The following is a 6,960-nucleotide window of genomic DNA, read 5'->3' on the forward strand; positions in this document are numbered from 1 at the left end:
AGAGAGAGAGAGAGAGAGAGAGAGAGAGAGAGAGAGAGAGAGAGAGAGAGAGAGAGAGAGAAAGAGAGACTACAAAACAAACCATAGGCTTGTGGTATGGCTCAGTGGGTAAGTAAAGGGGCTTGCTACCATGCCTGATGCACAGGGTCTCACATAATGGAAGAACAACCAATTATCACAAGTTCTTCTCTGACATCACTATAGGCTGTAACATGTTTGTATGCACACACACACACACATACACACACACACACACTATACAAATATTGTAATAAAATGAAGTGCTGTCATATTCTCAAATCGTTCAACCTGGACTCTTGTAGTGATCATAATCTCTTTATTTCTTTTAGCTTCATAATCTTTCTCATAAAATATTATCATTTTAAAAGTACATAGCTGGCTGCTCTCCACTCAGCACACAGTTCCATCTCATCATGTTTCTTACTGAATGAACATGATGTTATTCATTGCTCTTTTATTTTTGTCTACTGACCTTTGCTCTGGAAGATCCTTTCAGTTTCAGGCTTGCTGTACCAGTCAGAATTGATTCTAATATTGAGATTTTTTTCCTTTTCTTATTAATATAATGTTTAACTTCTCTAAACATGAAAATGATATTTAGTTTAGAAGTTCAGATGGCTATTCTAGAATCTAGAGTAGAAAGAGACAATCTAGATTCATCTATAAGTAATGGTCCATGTGTGAAATTCATAAATTTTTAGATATTAGTAAAACATCTCTTTAGACAAAATTGACACATGATTGATAGACAGACAGACAGACAGATAGATGATAGATATATGATAGATAGATACATGATAGATATAAATAAATAGATAGATGAGAGAGAGAGAGAGAGAGAGAGAGAGAGAGAGAGAGAGAGAGAGAGATCAACTATCTCAAGTAGGAAGGTGAAGAGGGACTTAGACAAAAAGCATTCAGAGTCACCTAGGTAAGAATAATTTTTGCATGAATACTTGACTTGTTATCCTGAAGAGTTTTGAATATAGTATTTGTATATTGAACACAGTATTTATTTGTATATTTGGAATCCCACTGCTTAAGTCATAGTAAGCTCTTCATAAATATTTATTTTACTTTATCTCCAGAATAGAAGCAGATTCTGTCCTGACAAATATTTACTAACAGTAGCTACTATTTACAAAGAACATTGTATTAGGCAATTTGATGTTTCAGAAAAAATCCTGAGTTGCTATTATGGCTTAAATGTGAAATGTGTCTTATTTGCTTAAGTTTTGAGGACTTGCTGGGAGCTTGTGAAACATTTAAGAGTTAGGGCCTAGCTGTCATCAGTGTCACTGGGGTTGAGTGGACTATAAGCTTAGGGTTCTCTGCCCATGCCAAATTCTAGAATAACAACTCTGAGACTTAATTATTTATGAATAAATGCCTAGGCCATAAGCTGTGGCTCATTTTCTGACTAGTTCATAACTTATATAACCAATTTATTCTAATCTATGTCTACCACATCTTTGGTTGCATCGCCTCAGTTTCATGCATTTGTCTTCCTCAGAGTTCACAGTGAATTTTTCCTAGATTTTCTAACTTTCACTACCAGAACTCTTCTCTATTACTTCATGCTTTTTGCTAATAGGCCATCAAATTTTTATTGATAGGTGATGCTTCCACACAGTACACATGAGATTCTCCCTACAATGGGGAGCTTTGGAGATTATAACCTGGTCTCTAGTGCCAGCTTCATTCCCTGAATCTTAGTCTGCATGGTATGAACAACCTCTGCTACACACTTCTACAACCATGGACTGAATTGTTCCTCTAAGTCTTTTCCATCACAATGGATTGAATCTATCTAGAACCATGAAGTTCTTGCCTATTTTTTTGGTCAGATATCCTGTTCAAACTAGTATTAAATAAACAATCCAGTTATATGCAATTTTCACTTTATCAATAAAGGGTTGAATATTCCCAGAGGATATTTTACATTACTTCATACGACAAAAACCCATTCATAATTTGAATTGGTTTTGATTTTATTTCTTGTGATTTTATTTCTAAAAAAGAATAAGAAAATGTTGATTTCAATAAAGATGACCTGCATAGGCTCATATGTTTGAAGTTTTGGCACCCAGTTGATGGGCTATTTGGGAAGGATTAAGACATGTGGCCTCATTGAAGGAGGTATACCACTGGAGGCAGGCTTTGAAATTTCAAAAGGACTTCCAATATTCCCAGTCTCTCTCTCTCCTTCTTGCTTTTAGATCAAGATGTGAGCTTTCATCTTTTCTTGCCACCATGCTTTCACTCCACCAGAGGCTACAACCCTCTGAAGCTACAGGCCTCAATAAATGCTTTCTTTTATATGTTGTCTTGGCCATGTTTTTTTTTTCTTCTTTTTTATTTTCCTTTTTTATTCCATATTTTATTTATTTACATTTCAGATGTTATCCCCTTTTCCCATTTCTCCCCCTCCCACTAATCCCTGAACCCCCCTCCTTTTTTTTTTTTTTTTTTTTTTGCTTTTATTCCATTTAAATTACATGAAAGTATTAACATCAGTTCTAGGTTGAGGAACGAGGAATACAATAGACGCAAATAGTCAGGAAACAAGACAATAAACCCAGATAGTAAATTAAAACATAGTACAATAAATTGAGTTCTGTGATCACTCCTGTAATAACTATTTCTAAGGGCTTATCAGGATGACCAAAATATCTGAGCAAACTTCCCTGTCCTAGCCCAAAGTCATTTTCATGCCTGAAGCCTACTTTGTTCTAGCTTACTTTTAGATTCCTGCCTGTAATTACTTCTTTGTTCTAGCCTAGGATTTACAGTCCTGCCTGAAATTACTTCTTTGTTCTAGTTTAATGTCATATTCCTGCCTGAAGCCCATTTCTTTTTCCTTGTCCTATGTCAGATTCGTTCCAAGCAGCCATATCCTTGTCCGTGGCCAATGTCAGATTCCTGCCAGGCAGCCCCAAAAGCTCTCCACATCTCTCCCTTTTTTATTGCATAAACCAGAATAAGCCTGTCTCAGGTAGTTCTGAAAAGAATGCCTTTTTTACCCATTGTGGAATATAAATTATCAAAAGCAATTCACTTCTGTCTTAGGTTGGTAAGGCTCTGTGCAGAATATTACCCGTCCTTGGCTTTCCAGCCTGTTAAATTAATAGATCTGTCTGGGGGTCCATTTTCAGTTTCAAGTAATGTACTTTGACTGCCAAACTGGTGATGTAGTTAGAGACAAGCTTTAACACAATGTGCAGGAATAAAAGAATTCACAGGACAAAAGGGCCTAGCCTGATCAAGGTATATATGCCATTCCTGAGGTTTGACCAAAATGGAAATACTGACCTCAAGCCATGGATAATTTTATCAGCATTATCTGCAGCATCAAAGCTCAGAAGAGCAGCTTTATTTGAATTCATAATCTCACTATGCAAAGTTAAAACATCCAGAGAGGTGTTAGAATTATGTCAAATACCCTACAGGTATCTTTAAACTTTTTTTCTAATTATAATGACTATCATTGTAAATTTTAGAAGTAACACTACTCCAGCGATATTTGTCATGACATTTGAGATGGCTCCTAACTCTTAAACCCTGAACCTTCTGATAATTTGAATAGGATATAGAGCATCAATCCATATTTCCAAACACCTATATAAATCTTCTCGTATACTTAACACATTAGTAACATTTTTTGCTAGATGATTATCACAGCAATAGAAAAACAATATAGAAGTAGGTATTGAGAAATAGGCTATTGCTACATAGAACCTGATGCCTGATCATACTGGTTTTTGGAGGAGCATGAGAGAACTTGAGACTTTGAAATAGAAAATTGATTGAACTCTGAGGCAAAGCTTAATGAACCTTTGTAGTAAGAGCTTGGATGACAGCAGTTTTTATGCTATAGGGATAGTGAAGTCTGGGTTCAAGAAGTTTCTGAGGGGAACCATATTAGCAACCGAGCTAATGATCATTTCTTGTAATATTTTGGCAAACATTGTGATTGCCTTTTGCTTTCATCCTAAGAGTTTTTCTGATGCTAAATTGAAAAGTTATGAACTAATTTCTTAGGTGTAGAAGATTTCAAAACAGCCTTATATTGACTCTGTCATGTAGTTATTAATAGTCATTCTTATGTAAGTCTGTAATGAAAAAGAGTGAGGTAAAATAAAATACAAAATATATAATTTGAGGAAATAAAGAGCACCAAATATTGTGTAAAAAGTGATAAGAATATCAAGATAAGGCCTATTTGCCTTGGATAATGAGAATAGTCCTCTCAAAACAGGAGCCTCTTCCCATCTGTACCTTTCTAACATGCAAAAAGTAAAGATCTAAGGATTATATGATCTTCCAAGTAGGTAGACAAACTTGATTGTGTCATACATGTCGTTTTATCCTTAGAGTTATGACAGATACACCAGTAAAGGGTTTTAGTCTCTTCCTCTATAATTACAGAGAGCTGTTGAGGCCAGGCAACACTTAGCATGTCTCTCCCTGCATGAGGACTTGAAAAATCAAGAAATCCTGAGAGGCCACTCAGCAAGGCTGTGAAACTGAATTTTGGATTGCACTGGAGACCTTCAGATATTGAAAATGTCAGAGGTATTAAGCATTTTACAAAGAGAGTGCAGACATGGGGTGTAACCAACCCAAGATAGAAATACATTGCAGGCAATAAAGCAGGAAGGACTGAGCTATCTACTTCTTCTCCTGTCAGATATGGAACTCCAGAATTTGATGATTCCCATGCCGGATTCTGATCTTCCTTTGGTACAGTATTTGTTCAGTATGCCCTAATTTCTAACTTTAGTAATCTTAATGCATATGCTGTGTCATTGTATATTGGAAATATGTAATTAGCCTTTTGAATTTTCAAGAGCTAAGAGATTTGAGTCTCATAGGCAGTCTTGAACTTTGAGTTTTAAAGAATATTGAGATTGAAAGATTATCAGAAATTTTGAAGTTGAACTAAATGCATATCGATTATAATATGGTCAGTAGTCTAATAAGAGCCGCTGAGTATAATGCATTGATTTGAATGAGATGTTCCCCATAAGTGAAGGGAATTTTGCTACATAGGGAATTTCACTACACGGTTCCCAGTTGGTAGATGTTTGGGGAAGATTATTAAGTGTGGCCTTGTTAAAGGAGGTATCATTCAAGGTAGGCTTTAAGATTTCAAAAGCATCTAAGTAACCAAAATATGGTCTTTCTACCTCTGGTTTGTGGAACAGGATGTGAGCTACAGTGACATTCCAGCCTGATCTTTACTGTGCTCTACACCATGATTGAGATGTACTTCTATCCCTTTGTAATAGTAAACCCTAAATAAACTCTCTTTTCTATAAGTTACATTGGTCACAGAATTTTATTACAACAATAGAAATGTAACTAAAACAGATTGTATCTACTTTGAGAGTAGCAATCTGTCCTTGAATATGTAAATACCCAACTTCAATCCCAAATACCATCTTTAAAATAAACAAACAAACAAACATGAACAACAGGAAAAAATGCCCACATTTCTTTAAAGGCAAGGAAAATAAATTGAAACTATTCTTTTACTGTTCTGAATACATTTTAAATCATGGGTTATCAAATTTATGATGATGTAATAAATAAAGAATAGTTTTAAATATCAAGAAAATGTTAGAAAAGGTTCCTTGAAAATATTTCCAGTTTGGGTAGTAGATAAAGGCATAAAATAAATAACATCAAATATTACATATATTTGCTAGTGAAAGTGTAAAATCCAAAGTGAAGATCACAGCTTCAAAATGGCTATACTGTCTAGAAGTTTGTTAAGATTTTGGTCTTCAGTTTGATCAATGATTTTTTATTATTTGTAAGTTACATTCTTCAATTACTGTTCTTTCATCATGCCCTCATGTTTCCTGCATGTTCTGAAGAAACATATGTTCCTACTACTATGTTCAGAGCAATATGCCATAACCTCTGTGAGGTTTCCTTTACACTCGGCATACCAATATGGCTTGAATGACTAGGGGGATAAATATGTAAGTCCTTAGAGTTGTGAAGAAAGTTTCCTGATCAACATAATGATCTGCTGTTCTTTGTGACTGTGAAAGAATTCCCTAGAAAGTCTTTCCTGGATTATGCAGTAGATCTGTGAATATAAAATGATCTAGAACACCTAGGTTCACTGGAATGAAAGCAACTAGGTTAGACAGTAGAAATCCAGATTACATGGCCAAAATGAATTCTTGCAAGCTCCTTTTGATAAAAATATCATACTATGGAAAAGAATAAGGATAATTAAACTTTCCCTGATATCTTATAATAAATGCAATTATTAAAGAATGAGGAACAAATGACAGAAAGGTAAATGTCTGAATTTATCTTTAGAAAAAGTGAATGAAATGATGGCACTTTAATATTTAATGCCTCTAGGAAACCAACTATAACCAAGTACTATGATAACAAAATAAAAGTATTTATAACTTTTGTAAACAGTCATCATCAATTCTCTTGCAGTCATCTTTTTACTACCTCATAATACTTGACATTTATAACCATATTATGAGAAAATATTCTTTTTGTTTTGGAATGATAAGAAAGAAGGAAGGGGAAGACATTGTAATTGCTACTTTAATGGCATGAAGCTTGGTGGAGACATCTTTGTTTGTGTGACATTTGTAGAGAAATGGATATCAACCTCATAGACTGTTTGATAGAAGGATGTTTTTCTACTATAGGTCTAATTGTCCAGAGACCTATGATACAAAAATAAAAATAAATAAAATAAATCTTAATGATATTTTTATATAATCATTAACTGGTGCCGATTCCAATCATCATCAGAGAGGCTTCTGGCAGCTGCAGCTGATAAGAACATATGCAGAGATCCATAGCCAAACATTAGGCAGAAAGAGAGAGAGAGAGAAAGATGTAACAGTGATATCAGAGAGGCTTCTGGCAGCTGCAGCTGATAAGAACATATGCAGA

The sequence above is a fragment of the Grammomys surdaster genome, unplaced genomic scaffold (genome assembly GCF_004785775.1).
Source record: "Grammomys surdaster isolate TR1022 unplaced genomic scaffold, NIH_TR_1.0 126113, whole genome shotgun sequence".
Lineage (NCBI taxonomy): Eukaryota > Metazoa > Chordata > Mammalia > Rodentia > Muridae > Grammomys > Grammomys surdaster.